Below are 21940 nucleotides of genomic sequence, written 5' to 3'. Positions count from 1 at the left end.
ATGGACGCGTGTACCAATCTTGTTGATGGCCTTAGAGGGGTTGTTTGCCTAGGTTCATTTGCGAAGCACACAACTCAATATATGAGGAGTGCTCTGCTTGCCATGATGCAGAAAATGGCAATTTTGGTAGCTGAGTCTATGCTTCTTGACCAAGAGGATACCAAGGTTGCTAAGGAGATAACAATGACTATGGCAGCTAAGGCTTATTCTTATGCCGAGAAGATCAAGAAGTTAGAGTCTGAGCTCGTCACTTTGAATGGGTCCAATATCTCTGCAGCTTGAGACCGTTTGACAGGGGATTGTTGACTTGAAGACTATGCTTAACGTGATCCAAGTTAAGTATGAAAGTGTAGAGAAAGAGATTGGTTGTTACATACCTCAGATTCAAGATCTTGAGCATGCTGTTTCTGTGCTTCGTTCTACTGTTTACGCAAAGGATGAAGAGTTGATTGCTACTTATAATCAAGTGATCCACTTTAAGAAGAGCGTTGATAGGCTGAACCTCAAGTGTTGGAACTTCAAGGTGCACTGAAGATCAACGAAAATCTGAACAAGGAAGTGGATGAACTGCAATGCGTCCGTGTTGGTCTGCTCGAGGAGAACGAGCAGCTGAAGGGGAAGAAGGCTGGGCTCGAGGCTTCGCTTGTTTAGAGTTAGGTCGATTTCTACAAGCTGGGTTATGTAGATCATCTTTTTGGTAGGCCATCTGACTTTGAGTTTGCTGGGAAAGACTTCGAGACCTTGTCTATTTCTCCAGAAGACTTGTTTGCCTTTAGTGATTTTTTTAGGTTTATGCAACCATAGATATCGTGGTTCTCGCAATTTACATTGAATTGTAAGGTGAGGAACGATCCCTATGGCTCTGATACCATTGTTGGGAATTAGTACAAATAACATAAGAAATTCGATATAAGATATACCTTGTGGAATTAACAAATTCTAAATCGCCATCTCGTTCCTACGAACCGTTGCACGAACCACGAAGGAGAGCGTTATCCAAGGAGGATTCTGTTGCATCTAGTCTCGTTAGATTGCCTACGTGCCTTGTGCCAATGCACATGGATCAAACTGCCATAGTTCGTAGTAGCTTCCTAATCCTAGGGCCAAGGTGATACCTAAAGGCTAACTTAGTGAGAAAAATATTACTGAGAGTGGAGAGCATGTTGTGATGACCCGTCCCTAATTTTCTATGTAATTTCTCCCCGAGTATGTGAATTGACATTTATGCCCTTGTTGGCAAGTGACGTGGATGTGATTATTGTTCTTAAATTATTTTTCTCGCTATCGTAATTAAATAGTATTCGTTGATACGATGGTGTGAGCACGAGTTTGACCCGAATCGGATTCGTAATGAAAAAGTTATGTCTCGTTAAAATACGTAAACGACAAGTAAGATTGTACACACATGTGTGCTAATTTATCAGTATTAGAAACACTGTTTTGGATAGATTTTCTGAGCACTTTTTATTGTTTAAGTCTGAAAACCCTATCTCTTTTTTTCTTTGAAATTGGACCCGTGCCATTTGCTTTTTCACCAATCAACATATGTTCCTCTCTCACGCAACTAATCAGAAATCCACTCCCATTTCCTGTCACCCAATCAGAATTCACCTTACTCTCTCTCTTTTCTTCTTCATTCTTTCTCTCTAACCCGATCTATCTTTCCTCTGCAACACTCAAGAACGACATCAAACACTCACAGATCGAGACTCAAAATACCACCATCGTGAGTTTTGAGTGGTCAACGCAGAGCAACTCGGAAGCTCCGACTTGGTCGAGTTGGTATCATCATGATCCTGACTGAGTTACAAGATTTTGGGATGTGGGGAAGTTTCTACTCAACTCCCTAAGGCCTTTAGTGAAGGTTTGAGGAAGCTTTGACGTGAAACAACCCAGTTTTGAGAAGTTAGAGTTTTGATCGAACCTTGCGAAGCTTTTTCAGGCAATTTCCCGTCTGTTTTTGGACCTCCAAAAGGTATAGATTTGTTCCCCTCGTCATGAGCTTCATTTCCATATAAATTTCGTGAAAAATGGTTAAGAAATGAGCAAGATATTAAGGTTTGAAATTTTCCCCCAGAAGCTGATTGGAGAAGACAAGGAATATTTCATCAGAGTTGACAGAATATTCTAACGGCATCGGGTAACGCCGTTAACATCCATTAACTGTTTAACGGAATATTCCGTCAAGCCTGACGAAGTATTCTTGGATTCCATTAGGGTTCTGCTGTGCATGTGCCTGCGCGTGGCCGCCCTTGTGGCTGTGGGTTGGAAGGCGCGTGAGGTCGCATCTAGCCTCTGGCCGGCGAGTGGTTGACACATGTAGGTCCGTGACTTCGAGTAGAACATTTATGTATAATCAAACCTTCCGTTTAAGCAAATTATGGGGAGTCTTTTCGAGCTTTTCTGTATATGTATTAGTTAAGTAATTTTTATTAGTTGTTTCGCATATAGGGGAGTCTTTCCAATGAGTGGGCATTTTGTTTATATATATATATATATATTGTTTAGTTTCCACAAATGCTTTTAAGTTGATTTATGAATGTTATGCCACGTTTTACTTACTTTTATAATCATGCCGTAGTGGTTGAGATTTACATTTGATCATGGCATAATCATATGCATTTTACTTGCTCATAAATACTATGTTATTATGAAATGCTAAGTAATTCTATGGGACGCGCAGGTAAGTTCAGGTGAGTTTATTGTGTTGTTTGGAATGTTTGAGTTACGGCATGCTCATTTTCATATAGTGGCTCATCATTGCTACACCCAGTGTTAGTGCTCTCGCCCCGGGCCAAGGCTAGTCCTTCACGTGATGTTCACTAATAGAGATTTTACCACTTGCAAAAGTAAGGATAAAAACACTTAAAAATACTTGCAAGAGTACAAGGTTGTCGTAGTATAGCTGTAAACACGAAAAATTCCTGAAACAAGAAACAAGAATACGTGTACAAAATATATTTTTTGTATTAATGATTTTTTGGGGTTACAATCTCTTTGGAATTTGATCCTCTGATTCTATCTTCGTAGGGTGTAGGTTTGTGGATGAGCTGTTGATCCAAAGGGCCGTCGGGGCTTGATCTAGGGATGAACAGTTGATGAATGGATCTTCAAGGGGCGTTGGGCTTGATCTTGAAGAATGGGTGTATAGGTTTGTTGAGATTGTTGATCTAAAGGGCCGTTGGGGCTTGATCTTAGGATGAACGGATGATGAATGATGAACACTTTCTTCAAGGGGCCGTCGGGGCTTGATCTTGAGTCGGTGGAAATTCTTCAAGGGCCGTTGGGGCTTGATCTTGAAGGAGGATTTGACGAAGAACGAAGAGTGCTTTCTTGATCCTTCGGGATTTTCTTGAGAGCTTTAGAGTTTCAAGGCTTTGGTGTAGGTTTCTAAAATTCCCCCTTTCCTCTTGATGGAGAAGGCTATTTATAGGCCAAGAAAGTGAATCACCACCATCCATTTTTTTGGTGAAGTGAGTGGAATTGGTAGGTGAAGTAAATGTGTAATGTAGGTGAAATGAATGTGTGATGTACGTGAAATGAATGTGTGATATAAGTGAAATGAATAAATGTTGTAATTTTAATACATTGGTATTTATTTCACTGAAATTTTGGTGTCTACAAATGCCCCCACTTCAAGGCGCGTCGTATTCATGTGCTTGTCATGTGTAGAAGATGCGTTTTGAAGTCCCTTAATGTAGATGTCAACCCAAGGGCCGTCGAGGCTTGATCTTGAATTGGGCTAGAAATTTCTTCAAGGGTCGTCGGGGCTTGAACTTGAATTCGACTGGAAGATTTTCTGGTTTCCTCCAATCGTTGATTTTCCACAGGCTTAATCTTGAACTGGGCTGGAGGGTTTTTTTTTTTGTGTCTCCTCCGAAGGTCTAAACTTACTCTTCTTATCTGGAGTTGAATTTGATTCAAGGGTGGTGAACACTTGATTTTGAATCGAACTTGTGATTTCTTCAAGGGCCATCGAGGCTTGATCTTGAGTGAAAATAGGACCATGAGCGGTTTCAGGATTCAGACACATGGCAGGCAAGCACGAGGTGGAGGTATGACCTGTTTCTTTGTTCAATCTTTCCAATTCATATTGAAGAGGGTTAGGGGATGAATCAGCGTGTGCAGTTGTTGCGTTTGCCGATGATCCACAAGATTGATGTTTCATTGTCACTTGTCCTAGCTGTTCTCCAAGCGAATGTGGTATCTTCTCTGGAAGTGTATCAACCGTTGAAAATGACTACTCGAGAGCAACGCTAGGTAAGCAACCAGGGAATAGATTCTAGGCAGTCGGTTCCAGATCGGAAAACTGATTCCAAATGCCGGCTGATTGCTCCCTTTCTCTTTGCCCAACGGGTAAGAACAAGGACAAAGGAAAAGACATGGAGAAAGCATGATATGAGATACTTTTGCTTTTGAAGAAGTATTGACGATTTAACGGCGTCGCATGGCAAGGCTTTGCTCTTTGGCGACGGCGCCAGCGGAGGGTTGTTGAGGCCTTTCGAGCTCTCTGATTAGAACAATGATGTCGAGCTTGGATTTGACTTAAACTCCTCTGTCTGGATGGTTTTGCATGGGAAGGTGTCGTGCTCCAGCAGTTTGTTCCAGCTCCTTGTACCGCATTATTCTCTGCTTGTTTCTTTTACATAGCCGAGGTGGTGCGCAACCCTTTGCCTTTAAATGGTCTTTCAGGGCATCACTTCCTAGCAATTCATCTATGCTTGGCAGCTTCAGTGTAAAGAGCCGACACTCTGTCACCTGTCCTGAAGTATACGCTGAGGGAATTCAAGACTCACCAATAGTTGAAGATGAGCACTCGAGAGCAACGCTAGGTAAGCAACCAAGCAAAGGTTCTGGGCAATCAGTTCCAGATTGGAAGTTTAATTTCGGGTTCCGACTGATTGCTTTCTTTCTCCTTGTCTTGGAGGCAAGAGTAAGGGCAAAGGAAAAGACAGGGAAAAAGCATGATATGAGATACCTTTGCTTTCGCCCTTGATGATATGAGATACTTTTGCTTTTGAAGAAGCAGCGAATGAATCAACACATATATTTGTTGTGCTTGTCTCCACATGCTTCGATCTACCGTTTCCTCCTGCCTCATCGGTACTCCAGGCATCTGGTATCTTCTTTGGGGGTACATCAATAGTTGAAGATGAGTACTTGAGAGCAGGGTTGGATAAGCAATCAGGGAAGGGACTCTAGGCAGTCGGCTCCAAACGAGAAGCTTGATTCCAAGTGCCGACTGATCTCTCTCTTTCTCTTTGTCTTTCAGGGAAGAACAAGAACAAAGGAAAAGACGAGGGAAAGGCATGCTATGAGATACTCTTAGTTTCGACCCTAATGATATGGGATACGTTTGTTCTCGAAGACTTGGTTGAATAGGTGTTCTCAAGGGAAGAAGAAATCTGAGCATGTTGAGAGGTTTGGTTGCAGCTACATTCTCGGCCGAGAAGAAGAGTCATGCGTTTTTGGATGTATGCCTTGCCATGAATGTTGACATATATAGGAATTTTAATGGCAAGTAGTAGTGCGGGTGCGGCTTTGTCACCCACGCTTGTCGGCAAAAGTGTGGTAGTTGGGATAATGATCTCCACGCGTTTTCAACTTTGTCAGAGATCTTTGACAAAGTTGCACGCGTTATCTGAAAAGCCGAGATTGCGTCTGAAGAGCGTTGACGAACTTTGCGCTGGAAAATCCGGCTTTTAAGATTTGAAGAGTGGTGTCTCTTCGATTTTTTTTTTTGAATTGGTGGTTGTGTTGCCTCTCCCTTTATAAAGGTATCGATCACATCCAACATGCACACTTTGAAGATTGCCTGCTCATGAAAATCGTCTCCGGCGTATATTTTTTATTTTTTTTTAAGATTTTACTTCATCCCACCGTTTTCCCTTAACATCTTTGAAAATGGCTAACCCATCTAACATTTGCGTAGATTTGAGTCTCAGCAGTGATACAGGTGTGCCGTGTCAAGGTAATATATGGTGCCCATCCTTCTTATCTTCTAATGGCACTCTTACAGGTGAAGACTCCGTGATGATGGATGCAACAACGGCTATGGTAGTAGCTAGGAACCTCCTCACTCTTAGAGATAATAGGCTGCTTTCAAGACGGTCCGATGAGTTGGTCGTTCAAGAGTCCCTAGCTCTCAGTGTTCAATGTGCGGGCTCTGTGTCCAACATGGGCCAACGCCTACTTGCTTGAACCCGTCAAGTTGAATCATTGACGGCGGAGGTGGAAAATCTTAAACAAGAGATCAAACAGCTTAAGCGCGAGAATAGAGATTTGCACATGCTTGCAAATAATTATTCAACGAGCATGAAGATGAAGCTTGATCAGCTGCAAAAATCTGAAGGTCGAATTCAAAGCGACCGTCAAAGGCTTGTGGCTTTCTTCCAGAGGCACCTTTTGCCTTCGTCATCTAGCGTTCAACCAAGTATTGAGGCCTCAAATGATCTATCTTCGATGCCTCCCGCTCCTGGAGTTTTGCCAAGTAGTGGGGCTTCACGTGAGCAACCTTTGTGCTCCATCTTTTTTTTTTTGTACGCATTTGTAATTTCTCGGGGATCAATGAACATACTTTATTTCATTCAGCGTATTGTGTTAAGTACAAGCAAAACATATTAAGATGTGTTGCTTTTTATTTTTATTTTTTTAATGGGATATATGCATGTACGTGCGTGTGAGTGTGTGTATGTTTGTGTGAGTGTGTGTGAGTTAGTGTTTGTGCAAGAGACTGCAACGGGGTTCCGCTGTGTAGTGCCTTTTGATCACAGTTTTCCCTCGGTGGTGCGCTGCCGTGTGGTGCTGTGCAAGAGACTGCAGCGGGGCTTCGCTGTGTAATGCCTTTTGGTCACAGTTTTCCTTTGGTGGTTACGTCGCCATGTGGTGGAAGAAGCTGCTTGCGTAATCGCTGCGGGGTTGCGTAGTGCGATTGCGTGACATTTTGGTTTTCTTTGCCACTGTAGCGTGTCTTGAAGGACCGTTTTGTGGCTGCCCTTTTTGCTGTGCTGCCCAAGTTTTGTGGCTGATTTTGCTTTGTTGCGGTTATGGTATTTTTCAAGTGTTTTAAGAGCAACACCATCACCATTCTTGCGAAGGAAAGTGATTTGCAAGATAGGGGAACAACGCTGAAGATTTACGCCCCACTGACTGGCCCTAAGGCGCTTGCTCTTCCTACAAAAGACAACTCCATGCATATTAAATCGTGGTCTTCTGAAGTATCTTGGGAGGTGGCAGACTTTGTTCGATCAAATACGGAGAAGAAGGCATGCACACTGAGGATTCTTATCTTGAACCTTTCGCACCATGCTCGTGACAATCATCCGGCTTCGTTTAAGCTTCTTGGTGGTCACATCCACAGCGGAGCTATGGCTTGGAATGATGTCTTGTCGACTACTGGAGAAGCTGTTTTTGTTGAGTCTTATTGGGACTGGCTTGAAGATGTCTTGGGCCGATCTAAACATGTGCTTACTAGCGTGGGCCTTTACCATGCCGTGTACGCATCTTTGTTCAGTTATGATCTCCATCATTCCGTCCTTCATGCGTTCCTCGAGCATTGGTGTTCAGCGACTAACACGCTTCATACAGCTCAAGGAGAGATGTCAATTTCACTTTGGGATCTCCACAAGATAGGGGGCTTGCCAATCCAAGGTAAGTTTTATGACGAGGTCGTTCCTAGTGTGGAGGAACTTTCTCTCTGCAATAGCCGATGATTGCCTGCGAGTTGTCGCTGTTTATTTTGGGCATATCACAAGCTTTCCCAAGATGCTCGAGGTAAATCAAGCGTGAAGATTTCTTCATGGATCCGCTTCTAGTATTGGGAGGACACAAGGTACAAGAAGTCCTTGAAGAAAAGAGGTTGCAACAAAACCACTAAGCCAAAGGGAGACCCATATCCGTCTGGTGCTATTGGTTCAGCTAGGCGTCGTTCCTCTGCCGAGTTGAGAGCGTTTGAGGACCTTGGCATAGCATCAGAGCATGTGGAAGAATCTTACCTAGCTGCTTTCTTAGCTTGTTGGCTTTGTAAGTTTGTTTTTCCAACCGGCGACGTCAACTTTGTTCGTCCTGGGGTTTTCAAAGTTGCTAGCAAGATGGCTGCAGGTGAATCTTTTAGTGTTGCTATCCCGGTCTTGGCCAACATTTATCACAGCTTGGGTGTTGTTTCGAACTCAGCAAACACTGAAGATCGTGCTGCGGTTCTTCCCTACTACTATGTGTATGGTTGGTTAGGTGAGTACTTCGGCACTCATCTTTTTTCTTCAACTCTAGACAAGTCGGGGCCTTTGATGACGAAGTATTCTAGTGTGCTTTCTTCGAAGAGCCTCAATGATTCCCAAGCGCAAGCACTGTTTAGAAGCTGTGAAGGCTTGAAGATGGACCATCTGGCGAGAGTTGGCTCGGTGCGGCGAGGCATCATGGATGATTCGCATCTTCGCTTCTCGGACTTATCTTACCTTATAAGTCTTCGCTCGGGGTATGTTTCTTTGCGGCAAGAAAACCGATGCATTGTTCAGCCGTATAGTCCCCACCGTTTCAGCAGGCAATTTGGTTTGTTCAAAATGTGCCAGGCAAGCTGAAGGAAAAAACCAATTAGACTCATTGCAAGCCGTGTATATGCATTGGGAGTCTTGTACCCGTGCATGTACAAATGCTTCTATCATCCTGCCGACCAAAGACGAGTTCAAGAGTAGTCCAATGACCCGTGCTTACGTAAGTTGGTGGTCAAAGGTACATTACGAGAACTTGGGGATGGCAAGTGGTACCAATTCTTCTCATTCACGCCTTGATGTATCGAGGAAGGGTTGTTCTGTGGTTTCTACGCAACTGATATCTTTTGATTGCGCGAGTGCTGCCACTTTGCAAGACAGACCAGTGGTTTTAGTCCCTCAATGCCCACGCTTGTCTTCTCAACATCTGGATGTATCTGAAGAGGCCGGTGATGAAGTTGATTCGCATGAAGATGGACTTGTTTTGTGGCAGCGTCAACAAGTTTTAAACAAACGACGACTTGAAGGCGCTCAGGTCGATAGCGATGTCAATTTTCGTCATAAGAAGAAAGAAGTGTTTAGGCTCCCTCAACTCGATGGCAGTGTGTGAGAAAGATGTATGCATTTTCTTCTCTCTTATGACTTCTTTTGCTTTCATTGTTCTAGCTTTTTTTCTAACAGCTTTCCTTGTTCTCTTTAGGTTGGGCTTTCTTGTTCTTTTGACTTGGCGACCATAGCTATTCACTCTTATACGGAGATGCTATTTGGATGCGACCTACCTACAGGCGGGGAGATCGGGGATCCACCTGGTACAGAGCTTGTCCCAAATCCGTCAAGTTTCCCAAGTTTGCCGTGTGTAGGTGAAGGTATGCAAGATCCCGTCATGCGTTCTATACCTTTGCCAGCTAGCTCTGAGATTTCTCTAAGAGGGCCAAACCTTAATGGTACTGAGCAGCTTATTCATCGCATCAATCTTCGTGCAGGAATGGATATCAAGAGCCATATCGAGGAGAGGATTTCAAAATGCCCGTTGGAGGACCTTGCGTTGCTTGAAGAGGATTTATCGAAGCTTATTTCTGCAATTGCCAATCTTAACGTTGATTCTTCATCTTTGAAGATCAAGATCGCCGAACTTATAGCCGCTTCAACTGAGTATTTTTCCTTGCGTGCTATTTCCTCGAAGAAGTTGAGTCCAGATGTTAGAGCTCACCAGCTTGCAGCAATAGACTTGTCACTAACCCAAGTCCGGTCTTCTCAGCAAGCTGCTTCGGGAAATTATCAAGCCACATAAACTTCTTTAGCTTCCATCCAAGTACGTCTAGATACGTTGATACGAGAGCAAGAACAGTTGGGCATCGAAGCATCACGACTTGAAAGTGTTCTCGGGGAGCGGGCAGCTACACTTTCTCAATGCCAAGAGGAGATTTCACGCCTAGAACAAGAGAAAGACATGGCTATGGAGTTGCCCATCTTGTCTCTCACCGAGGTAGAGACTTTGAAGACTTTGGAAGGCTTGCTTGAAGATCGCCTCCGCAGTTTTAGGGACATAGTTTTCGAGTAGTGTCTTCTGCCTTCTATTTTGTAATCAGGCTTTTTCCTTCAAAGAAATAAAGTGTTTGCATTCTTGAATTTGCTTTTTATTCTCCAAAGTGTTTGTGTTTTTGTTAATGATGTGACTGTACTTGAAGTTTTGAAGTTTCAAGTTGCCTATGTACCCTTGGTTGAGGAGGGACCAAGTCATGACGTAGTTCAAATGAGTGATGGTTTTTTTTTTTTTTTGGATTTTAATGGTGATTTTGGTGATGATTTTGCCGTACACAGTTTATGCTCTTGCGGGCCAGGAGCGTGGTGCGTTTGCTTTAGGGGTAGTAGCGCTTCAAAAATCTGCCGTTGATGGGGCCGATCTTCAATCCGTCTTCTGCCATGATTAAGTAGGCACCATTGGTGTAGAGCTCTTGTATTACGTAGGGTCCATCCCACTTTGATGTGAACTTACTTTTTGTCTTGTGAGTTGTAATGATAGGCCTACGCGATGCCAGCACGAGATCTCCGGCTTGGAAAGACCTTGGGCGGACTTTCTTGTTGAATGCCTTGGATAACCGTGCTTGGTAGCATTCCAAGTGTTGTTGAGCTTCGAGCCTTCTTTCATCCAGCGCTTCCAACTCTTGAAGGCGCAACTTTGCATTTTCTTCATCAATCAAGCCTTCTTGTATAACCATCCTTAGTGATGGGATTTGACTTTCGAGCGGTAGAACAGCTTCCACGCCATATACGAGAGAATAAGGCGTAGCTTGGGTAGGAGTCCTATGTGTAGCCCTATATGCCCAAAGTGCTTCACTTATTCTTTCATGCCAGTCTCTCTTTGTTCGGCCGATTACCTTTTTGAGGAGGTTGCACAACGTCTTCTTGAATGCTTCCACGAGGCCGTTGGCCGGAGCATGATACATGGAAAACTTGTGCTGCTTGAACTTGTATTTGTCGCAAAGCTCGTCCACGAGTCGGTTGGAGAACTGCTTTCCGTTGTCAGTGATAATGTAGCGAGGCACCCCATATCGGTGGATGATATGCTCCTTGATGAAACGAACAACAGTTTCCTTTTTGACTTCCCTTAAAGGTATGGCTTCAGCCCATTTGGAGAAGTAATCTGTTGCAGCTAGGATGTAAGCTTCTCCTGCAGATGACTTTGGTGTAATCGGTCCTACAACGTCCAATCCCCATGCGTCGAACGGCCATGAAGCAATTATAGGGTGTAATGGTTCAGGCGGTTGATGTATGAAGTTGGCGTGGAATTGGCAGGCTTGGCACCTTTTGGCGTGTTCCAGGCAGTCCTTCACCATGCTCGGCCAGTAGTAACCTATTCTTTTAAGCTGGAAATGTAGCTTTGGTCCAGACTGATGTGCCCCACACACACCTGAATGTGCTTCTTCCATGGCTTGATTAGCTTCTTCCTCACCTAGGCATCTCAGGAGCACTCCTTCAAAAGAGCGTCGGTAGAGTGTTCCTTTGTAGTAAAGGAAGCGAGGTGCTTGTCCACGTATTTCGGAACGGTGTCTAAGATCATCTGGAAACTTTTTGTGCTCTAAGTAGTCGATCAGCGGCTGTTTCCACTCTTCAGCATCGACTGGAAGTACTGAGATGACATTTGTATCATCTAGTGACATTTCATTAACGAGCGGAAGCACCCATCTTTGGCAAACTGGCACGTCTGCAGCTTCATCTTTTCCTAGTGTCATACTCGAGGCTAGATTGGCGAAAGCGTCTGCCATTTGATTTTCCTTTCTTGGCACATGTTCTAGTGTCACGGCCTCGAACTTTTGTAGCAGTTGAGTCGCTAGCCGGAAGTATGGGACGAGATCATCTTTCCTCACCTCATATTCAGTTAAGAGTTGATTGATTATGAGCTTGGAATCACCATATACCTCAAGAGTTGTGATTTCCATGTTGATCGCCATTTGGAGCCCGATGATCAATGCTTGGTACTCAGCAACATTGTTGGAGCATAGCTCACTTAGCTGGAAGGAGTAAGGTAGTATTTGCCTTTGTGGCGACATGAATACTACTCCTACCCCCGCTCCGTCTGCTCGTGCGGATCCGTCGAAGAACATCGTCCATGTCAGGAAGATGTCGATGTAGAACACCTCATCGTCAGGCAAGTCGTCTGAGATTTTCCAATCAGCCGGGATTGGATGATCGGCAAGAAAGTCTGCTAGCGCTTGTCCCTTAACGGCTTTAGCTGGGACGTAGATGATCTCATATTGATTAAGAAGCAAAGCCCATTTAGCGAGTCACTCTGTCAAGACTGGCTTAGACATAACATATTTGACAGAGTCGGCTTTAGCAACCAAGTGGATGGTGTAAGCATGCATGTAATGTCTGAGTTTCTGAATGGCAAACACCAAAGCGAGGCACATCTTTTCTATTGGGGAATAGTTCAACTCAGCGCCGGTGAGAGTTCGACTGAGGTAATAAAGTGCTCCTTCTTTTTGGGATTCATTCTCTTGCGCCAAGAGTGCTCCGATTGAACTTTCTTGAGCAGCAATATACAATATGAGTGGTTTCCCAGGCACAGGTGCCCCCAGGACAAGTGGACTTGACAAATATTTCTTTATGCTTTCAAAAGCATTATGGCATGCTTTGTCCCATACGAATGGAACATCTTTCTTCATAAGGCGACTAAACGGTTGACAACGCCCTGCGAGGTTGGAGATGAAGCGTCTGATGAAGGCTAGCCGTCCTTGTAGACTTTTCAGCTCGTGCAGGTTTCTTGGCTCAGGCATGCTTTGAATGGCCTTGATCTTTGATTGGTCTACTTCAATACCACGGTGCTTGCCGATGAAGCCAAGGAATTTTCCAGAGGTAATGCCAAACGCACACTTTAACGGGTTCATCTTAAGGTTGTATTTTCATAGCCTTTCGAACACTATTCGTAGATCCTTCAAGTGGTCTGATCTTTTCTTCGTCTTAACCACCACATCATCTACGTAACATTCTACGTTTTTGTGTAGCATGTCATTGAAGATTTTCTGCATTGCGCGTTGATACGTAGCTCCAGCGTTCTTTAGACCAAAGGGCATCACCTTGTAGCAGTAGACACCTTTTGGAGTACGAAAGGCTGTTAGTTCCTCGTCTTCGAGGGCCATGCGAATTTGATTGTACCCAGAAGAGCCATCCATGAATGATAATGCCTCATGGCCAGTGGTTGCATCCACCATGATTTCAATGATTGGCAAGGGGAAGTCATCATTTGGGCAAGCATCGTTGAGGTCCCGGAAGTCTACGCAAACATGTATTTGTCCTGATTTCTTAAGGACAATGACGATGTTGGAGATCCACTTGGGGTATTGCACTTCTCGAATAAAGCCTGCTTCGATTAGCTTGTCGATCTCGACCTTGATTTGTGGGATAAGCTCAGATCGATAGAGTCTTTGAGTTTGCTTTATCGGTCGTGTTCCGGGCCTGACCGCAAGATGATGAACAGCGATGATAGGGTCCAGGCCGGGCATTTCTTTATAGGTCCAAGCAAAGACGTCTTTGTACTCTAACAACAACTGATAATACTCCTCTATCTCATCTGTACTTAATAATGCACTTACGAAGATAGGCTTTGGTTCCTTGCTTGTACCTAAGTTGAGTTCCTTGAAATCATCGACCGTGGCTTGCCCCCCATCTTCGAGCTGTGGTGGTGCAGCAGTGACATATTCCTCGGGGATTTCGTCTTCTTTACCTTCTTGAACCGTGATGTGGAAAACATCTTGGACCTCCTCTTCAGTGCATGGATGCGAAAGCATGACTATGGTCCAATTGATTCTTGAATTGTCCCATTATTTGGACAGTTTGGGAATGCAAAGTTATGTCGCGTAGTTTATAGTTAAAGGATTAGGTTTTGGTCGTGGGAATTTCGATGTCATCTATGTACATTCTTCGGGTGGCACATAAGTATTTCATATCTATGTTGTGCACTTGAAGCATTGTACAGAGATGCTACCTAAATTTCTCCACGTCAAAATCTAATCCGAAGTAGCCGTAAATTATGTGACATAATTTTGCATTCCTGAATGGGATAGGGCCCTTACCAGAGGCATAAGGTGAGAAGATCATGTAGAAGTTGTTGTGATTGTTGTACTATTATTGTGGTTACAGAAATGATGGACAGAACATGGATGCATAACCCGAACAAATGCACCAACGAATACTTGAACGGAATCAAGGATTTTATTGACTTTGCACGTACACACAACCCGGGTGCAACTAGAATCTGATGTCCTTGTAGGAGGTGTAACAACACATTAAGGGAAACTTTTGAAAATGTTTGATTTCATTTAGTAAGGAATGGAATGGTAGAGACCTATAATATTTGGAACCATCATGAGGAACAATCACACAATGTTTCGTCTTCAAATGTGACAACAATGAGCAATGTTGAACCAAATATGGATCCTAATGAACGAGTCATGGAAATCTTGAATGACATTTTTCCATTTGTGTTGACAAATACCAATCAGGAAGTGGAAGATGATGTACCAACACCAATGGATAGGGGAGAATTTGAAGAATATGTAAAATTATTAAAAAATACCAACCAAGAATTATACTCGGGGTGTGATGGATTTTCCTTTCTCACAACTATTATGGAATTGATGCACGGTAAAATAAAGTATCGTATGTCGAACCAGTGTTTTGATTATTTTTTGGAGGTTTTCAAAAGAATGCTACTAAAGGACAATTGTTTGCCAAAAGACCATAGAAATGCTCAAAAGGTGTCGAATGGTCTCGAATTGGGTCATGAAAAATTCGCGCTTGCAAAAACAATTGTGTAATGTTCTATAAGGAGAATGAAGCGTTAGATAAATGTCTTGTATGCAATGAGTCAAGGTTCAAAATGGCATCTTAGAATAGATCGACGAAGATCCCACAAAAAGTCATGCGTTATTTGCCTTTGAAGCCTAGGTTGCAGCAAATGTATATCTTAACGCATACTGCCACATACATGAGATGGCATAAGGAAAAGTGGGTTGATGACGATGTCCTAAGGCATCTTACAGGTGGAGAGGCATGGAAAGAGTTCGATCAAACGTTCCCTGATTGTGCTGCTGATTCTCAGAATGTTAGATTGGGACTTACCATTGATGGATTTAATCCGTTTGGGGTTTTAAACCAACACCAAGTACTTTGTCGATTTTCATATTTCCGTATAATTTGCCGCCATGGAAATATATGAAAAAAAATACATGATGATGACTTTATTGATCACTAAGGATCCTTGTAAGTCAATCGATGTATACTTATGGCCGTTGATGGATGAGCTAAAAGATTTATGGACATACAGAGTGCGCACATACGATAAGTGTACTGGTAAGATGTTCACTTTGTGGGTTGCAATGATGTGGATTTTGAATGATTTCCCCGCATATGCAATGGTTTCCAGGTGGAGCACTAGGGGTTATATGGCATGCCCTGTATGCAAGGAAGATGTAACATCTAGTTGGCACGTAGGAAAAGTTTGTTACCTTGGTCATTGGAGATGGTTGCCTTGGGACCATGAGTGGTGAGAAAAGAATAAAGAGTTTAACGGGGAGAAGGAGCATCGCCTCAGACCCAAAGAATGGTTCGATGATTAAATTTTAGAACAGCTTAACCATTTGGATTTTGTTCCGTTTAGGACCAATGTCAATAGGACGAGACCTTCTACACATAAGAACTAAACGCACAAGTCTATGTTTTTTGAGCTCCTATATTGGTCAAAACTAAAATTGAGACACAACCTTGATGTTATGCATGTTGAGAAAAATGTATTTGATACATTGGTCGGCACAATTCTAGATATTAATGGCAAGATAAAGGACACGATCAAACCTTATCTTGATTTGGAACAAATGGGAATATAACGGGGTTTATGGATGAATAGGGACAATGATAAAGCCATAAGGGATATTGCGTTTTTTTCAATGTAACCGAATGACAAAAAAGAATTTTTAAAGTTTGTATTGTTTGTAAAGTTTCCCGATGGGTATTCTTCAAATATCGTGCATTGCGTGAATGTTGATGGGGGTAAATTAGCTAGCCTAAAGAGTCATGAATGCCATGTGGTTTTGCAACACCTACTTCATGTGGGTATTCAACATCTCTTGCCAGCCGATGTAGTGAAACCAATCATGTTGTTGTCCAATTTTTTTTTGCAATTGACTTCAAGAACATTGCGAAAAATGGATGTTAGTCAGTTGTGCCATGACATTGTGCAAGTTCTATGCAAGTTTTATGCAAGTTTGAGATGATATTTCCTCCAGCTTTCTTCACAAGTATGATCCACCTGATGGTTCACTTACCAGAGGAGGCATTGCTTGTTGGACTAGTCAACTTTTGATGGATGTATCCAATAGAAAGGTATATATTCCTTGTCATTGTTATTAATCAATATTAAATATCTTACGATTAGTAAAATTTGTATCGTATTGTTTTATTTTGGCAGGCTTCTCGAAGACTTGAAGAAAAGTGTACGAAACAAAGCAAAGCCCGAAGGATCCATTATACAAGCTTGGGTGGGATATGAGGCGCTTACATTTTGTGGAATGTATTTAAAGGATGTTGAGACAACTTTCAATCGTCCTCCTCGCAATAATGACGGGGGTGTGAGAAAGGAGAAACTTTCATTTTTTGCCCAAATCGCTCAACCATTCAGAGATCTGATACGAGACGAGTCATTTTCCAAGAAGGATATGGAGGTAGCACATTGGTTTGTACACAACAAATGTGACGAGACACTGTCATACTTAGATGAGGATGAAAATACGATGAAGCAGGCACATTTTTCACATTTGTATGCCAACAAACACCATGAATTGTTTTTGCAGTGGTTTCTCGAATATGTAAGTTTGAAGTTTTTTGTGTTGGACATGTATATTGTACCCATTAATTTGCTCAAACTAACAAATTTAAATATTTATCTAATATTAGGTGAATCAATTGAAAGCATTGAATTCCCCGGTGTACAGTGAAGAGTTATATAACTTGGTGTTCAGATCGATTCACATTGAATTGTACTCGAGTTACCATGTCAACATCATCAAGTTCTTAACGGGTGCACGAGATGACAAGTTGTGTACACAAAACAACGGTGTTCATGTCTTAAGGGGAGGCAAAAGTACATATATTGAATTCTATGGCAAACTAACAAGTGTCGCATAATTACTTTACAAAGACCAGTGCTAAGTGATCCTATTTAAGTGTCAATGGTTTGATACAAACTCAAATAGGCAGGGAAGTGTGAAAAGAGATCATGGATTATTATTAGTGAACACTACCAAAACTTGGTACGATGACGACCCTTACATCTTAGCAACCAGGCAAAGCAAATTGTGTATATAGATGACCCTAAAGCAGGGAGGGGTTGGAAAGTTGTTCAGAAGATGGATCATAGGAATGTGTATGCTATACCAAAACAAGACCCTACTGGCGATGACATCGACAATGTTGCTGACCAACGTCTAGAATCTTCGAGGGAAAGTGTTGTAGAAACACTCTGTAATACTAATCTTATCCAATAACCATTTCAGATAGAAAGAGTATCTTCAATCGAAATACTGATTCAGTTGATCACAATTGACCTCGGTAATCTTCCACGATACTATGGTCCAGTGCGCACAAACGACGATGATGACGTCCCGATCGATGATGAAGAATGGGACATTGAAAATGATGATAGCGACAAAAGTAAAAGTTATTATAATTCAGATGAAAATTGAGGGAATTTATTTGTAACTTTTTTTTTAAAACACATGAAATGGTTGATGTTATAATTCAGATGAAGATTGAGGGAATTTATTTGTAACATTTTATATGTGAATTACTTTGTAAATAAATTCGTTCAATTTTTATATTATAATAAATTGTAATCAAAATATATATAAAAAAAAAAAGTAAAAAAAACCATTTTAAAACATAATTGCGCATGCACAACAACTTTTGGTCGAGCAAGCATTTTAATTTTACACGGGAAGATCGAATTCTCAGACACTTGCACGATAAATAAATATATTTCATCGCCCAAAGGGTATTTGCACGATGAAATACATGTATTAGTCGCACAAGTGTCTGAAAATTCAATTAAGGAGCTTTTTTTTTTTTTTTTTTTTTTTTTTTTTTTTTTTTTGTAAATTTTAAAAAACTTGCGCGATGATTTTTAGAACCTTGCGATACAAAGCCTCCATCGTGCAAGATTCTATATTTTTGACCTCGTGTGTCTCGTTCCTCCCTCCCTCACTTCCTTCTTTTTCCTTTTTCCTTGCGCGATACCCTCTATTTCCTTCCTTTGTATCTCCATCCGTCTCTCCTTCACTCACCTCGTCTCTCCATCCCTCTCTCTGGTTGTCCCCTCTTCATCTCCAAGAAGTAATTTCCTCTTTATTTTTTATTTTCAATTTTGTTTATTGACTGGGGGTTAGAATTAGGGTTCTATTTATTTATTTATTTATTTATTTATTTTTTTTTCAAATTGGGGGCGGTGGGGTTAGATTTAGGGTTCGTAAATTGGGGGTTACATTTAGGTTCTTAAATTAGAGTTTTTAGGGTTCTTAATTGGGCTTAGATTTAGGTCTTAAATTAGGAGAACGATTTTGGGCAGCGAGGTTAGATTAGGTTTTCTTAAATTGGGGGTTAGATTAGGGTTCTTAAATTAGGGGTTTTTTAATTTCAAGTAAAGGGTTCAAATTAAGGTCGTGGGGTTACATTTAGGGCCTTGTCTCGCTCTTGATTGAATGTGAATAGAAAATAGGGTAATATGCTTTTACTGATTATTCTGGCAGTAAAATCTATATTGGTAATATTTTTGTTTCCATGGAGATATAGCTAGATTATCTGTAAAGAATATTGATAACCAGGTTCATAATTTCACACTTGCAGTTCTCATTTTCCTTGTTTGATATTCCCATCGTTTCTCAGGAACGAAGCAAAGCTTTAACTTACAACTTGTTTCGATCGAAATTTTCGCTGCAAGTGTTGTTTCTGTGTAATTTTCACTGCAATCATCATGTAATTTTGACTGCTACTGTTTCTGTGTAACTAGACCAGAATACAGATGAAATTATTTGTGAAATTTTGAGAATTGCGTGTTAACTGTGTTTTCAAATCGTCAGGGTGCAGATGGCTTCGATGTCAAAGCATTAAGCAAAAGATAATTGTAGGATTAGTGCATGGCCAGATGCACTTGTTTGTCACATACTTTCCTTCCTTCCAACAATGTATGCAAAGTGATTTAGTGTGTTGAGAAATAATGTGTTGACTTGTATAATTTCCTATAATTTAGGATTTCCTAATTTATGATGGATCTCGTGTAATTTGGGAGAAATCTCCTTGTAATTTCTTATAGTTATTCTTCCCTATTTGGTTAGGATTAAGGCTGTATATTATACCTCACCTTGAGATGAATGAAAATAACTTCAAAGCATTTTCTTCTTGGTATCAGAGTTAGGTTGAAAAAGGAAAAAAAATTAAGAAGAAACCTAGCAGTGCTGAGTAATCAGTGCACCGTCCGAACCCAACACCGTGCCCGACAGTAGCATGGTCTTTGATCAGCGAGCGGTGCTTCGTACCGTTGTTATCCCTCGAAAGAAAACCACAGCAAGCGAGGAATTGTCGTTGCTGTCCTCGGAATCACAGAGAGCGATTAGGCCATCGTTGCTGTTAAGGAACCTGTGCAAACATTCCTGCAGCTCAGAATTCTGTGCAGCCCCATGTTCCCTTGATCAGCACCACCGCCAAGGGTTTCGGTGCACCGTCCTGATTCATGATCAACAAGCAACGTTTGTGTTGTTACTACAATGTACTGATTAACATCTTACTGTGTTGTTGTTGCTTAGACTTGTTGCCCAGAATTGTCAACATATTTATTTTTTATTTTATTTGCCCATAAAGGGTGACCCTGACATAACCGAGCCCACCATTATAGAAGTTGGAGCATACGAATCTGTTGTCGAATCCAAAAGTAAATTAGATCGTATAAATGACAAGGCATCAGCCTTGAGTATTGTGGCCAGTGATGACAATAAACCTCGAAACACTTCTACTGGGATCAATCATGATCGGTTCAATTGTTTTCCAATTTTTCCTTGTTGTACCTCCATTGCTAAAGTGACGGTAGATTCTGAACATATAGCTGAGAAAGTGTCGACCTTTCTTAGTGATACACGTAATGATGGTAAGGCTTTAAAGGTTTCTGCATTTGCTACGAATAATACATGGATAATTAATCCAGGTGCTACTAAACATATGACTTGTGTTTCTAGACAGGTACAAACCCTAAAACCATCACCCAAAACTATCGTGAGTGTTGCCAATGGTAATGTTACCCCCATTATCGGAGAAGGCGATGTTTTACTTTCTGATACCCTGAATCTTGATTATGTACTCGTTGTTGCTTCTCTTGACTATAATTTATTATCTGTTGCCCAAATAATTGTCGCCCTACATTGTCTTGTGATTTTTTGGCCTTCTTTTTATGTTTAAGGACATTTGGACTCGTAAGAAAATTGGTTATGGTATTAGCAAGGGGAAACTCTACTACTTGGAGTTGACATCGAACAGTTCCCGAATGTTGACTCAAGCTCTTGCAGTGGAAGGAAATCAAGGGGATCAAAATAAAGCTTCAGAGCTTTGGTTGTGGCATCGTCAACTTGGACATGCTTCATTCGGCTATCTACGGAGGTTATTTCCTAGCCTATTTGTTAACCATGATATTTCTACCTTTAAATGTGGTGTTTGTAAAGTCATCATACTTCATTTCTGTATAGTTTGAATAAAAGTTCAATCCCATTTATGATCATTTATTCTAATGTTTGGGGACCATCTAAAGCTGCTACACTTGGTGGTGCTCATTGGTTTGTTACTTTTATTGATGACTGCACACGTATGACTTGGGTTTGTTTGATGAAGTCCAAAAGTGAAGTTACTTCTTTGTTTCAGCAGTTTTTCAAAATGATTCAAGTATAATATAAGTCATAAATACAGGTTCTCAGTAGTGACAATAACAGCGAATATGTGAACTCTGAACTTCGTGCCTTTCTTGATCATCATGGTATTGTTCATCAAACTACATGTCCAGATACTCCACAACAAAATGGTGTTACAGAACGCAACAATCGTTAGCTTTTAGAGGTTGTTCATGCTTCTTTGCTCGAGGCGCGTCTCCCATTATCCTTTTAAGGAGAAGCTCTCACCTCAGCTGCGTATCTCATGAATTGTGCTCCATCCTGATCAGTTGACTTTCAGACACCGCTCCAGACTCTCTCTCTTCATCTGTTGATGCTCTTATAGTTCCTAATCTTCCACCTCACGTGTTTGGCTGTGTGGCCTTTGTTCATCTTCATAAACAGCAGAGAAGTAAGCTTGAACCTCAAGCCTTATGGTGTGTGTTTTTGGGGTATGCCTCAAATAAAAAAAGGTATCATTGTTATCACCATTTGACGAAAAAATTGTTTGTCACTGTGGATATTGTGTTTCATGAGAATGATATGTACTTTGCCAATTCCGAGTCTTCACTTCAAGGGGAGAATCAGACAGAAGTTCAAACTCTGGATTATATTATTCCAGATATAAATAGTGTGAATGATTTGGATTTAAGTGGTGATGTCTTGGAAATAAGTGGTGGTCATTCACACGAAAACAATGATGTGAATGAATTGGAACTTAGTGGTAATGTCATGGAGACAAGTGGTGATCATTCACATTGAAACAATGTTCAAAACTTTGAAAGGGATGACTCGACATCGCCAAATAACTCACTGCCTAATAGCTCACTGCCAGTTTCCTCACCACTGGACAGTCTTGTGTTGCTAGCTACCTTACAGTCGATCTTGAGTCCTAATAACCATAATCAATCGTCTTCAATCCTGGATGCACCACCACCAAGTCGTCTCCCTAATCGCATTAACCGAGGTATTCCTAAACTTACTTATGAAGTCAAC

The 21940-nt window shown here is 41.6% G+C and overlaps 1 pseudogene; it reads left to right on the top strand.

Moving 5' to 3' along the window:
- LOC148693090 (uncharacterized) lies at nt 1-651 on the top strand (annotated as a pseudogene).
- The last annotated feature ends 21289 nt before the right edge of the window (nt 652-21940 follow it).

This window comes from Pyrus communis, chromosome 11, assembly GCF_041283825.1.
Source record: "Pyrus communis isolate YQ-2024b chromosome 11, ASM4128382v1, whole genome shotgun sequence".
Taxonomy (NCBI): domain Eukaryota; kingdom Viridiplantae; phylum Streptophyta; class Magnoliopsida; order Rosales; family Rosaceae; genus Pyrus; species Pyrus communis.
The sequence above is the reverse complement of the archived record's forward strand: the minus strand, read 5'-3'. Positions and strand labels throughout refer to the sequence as shown.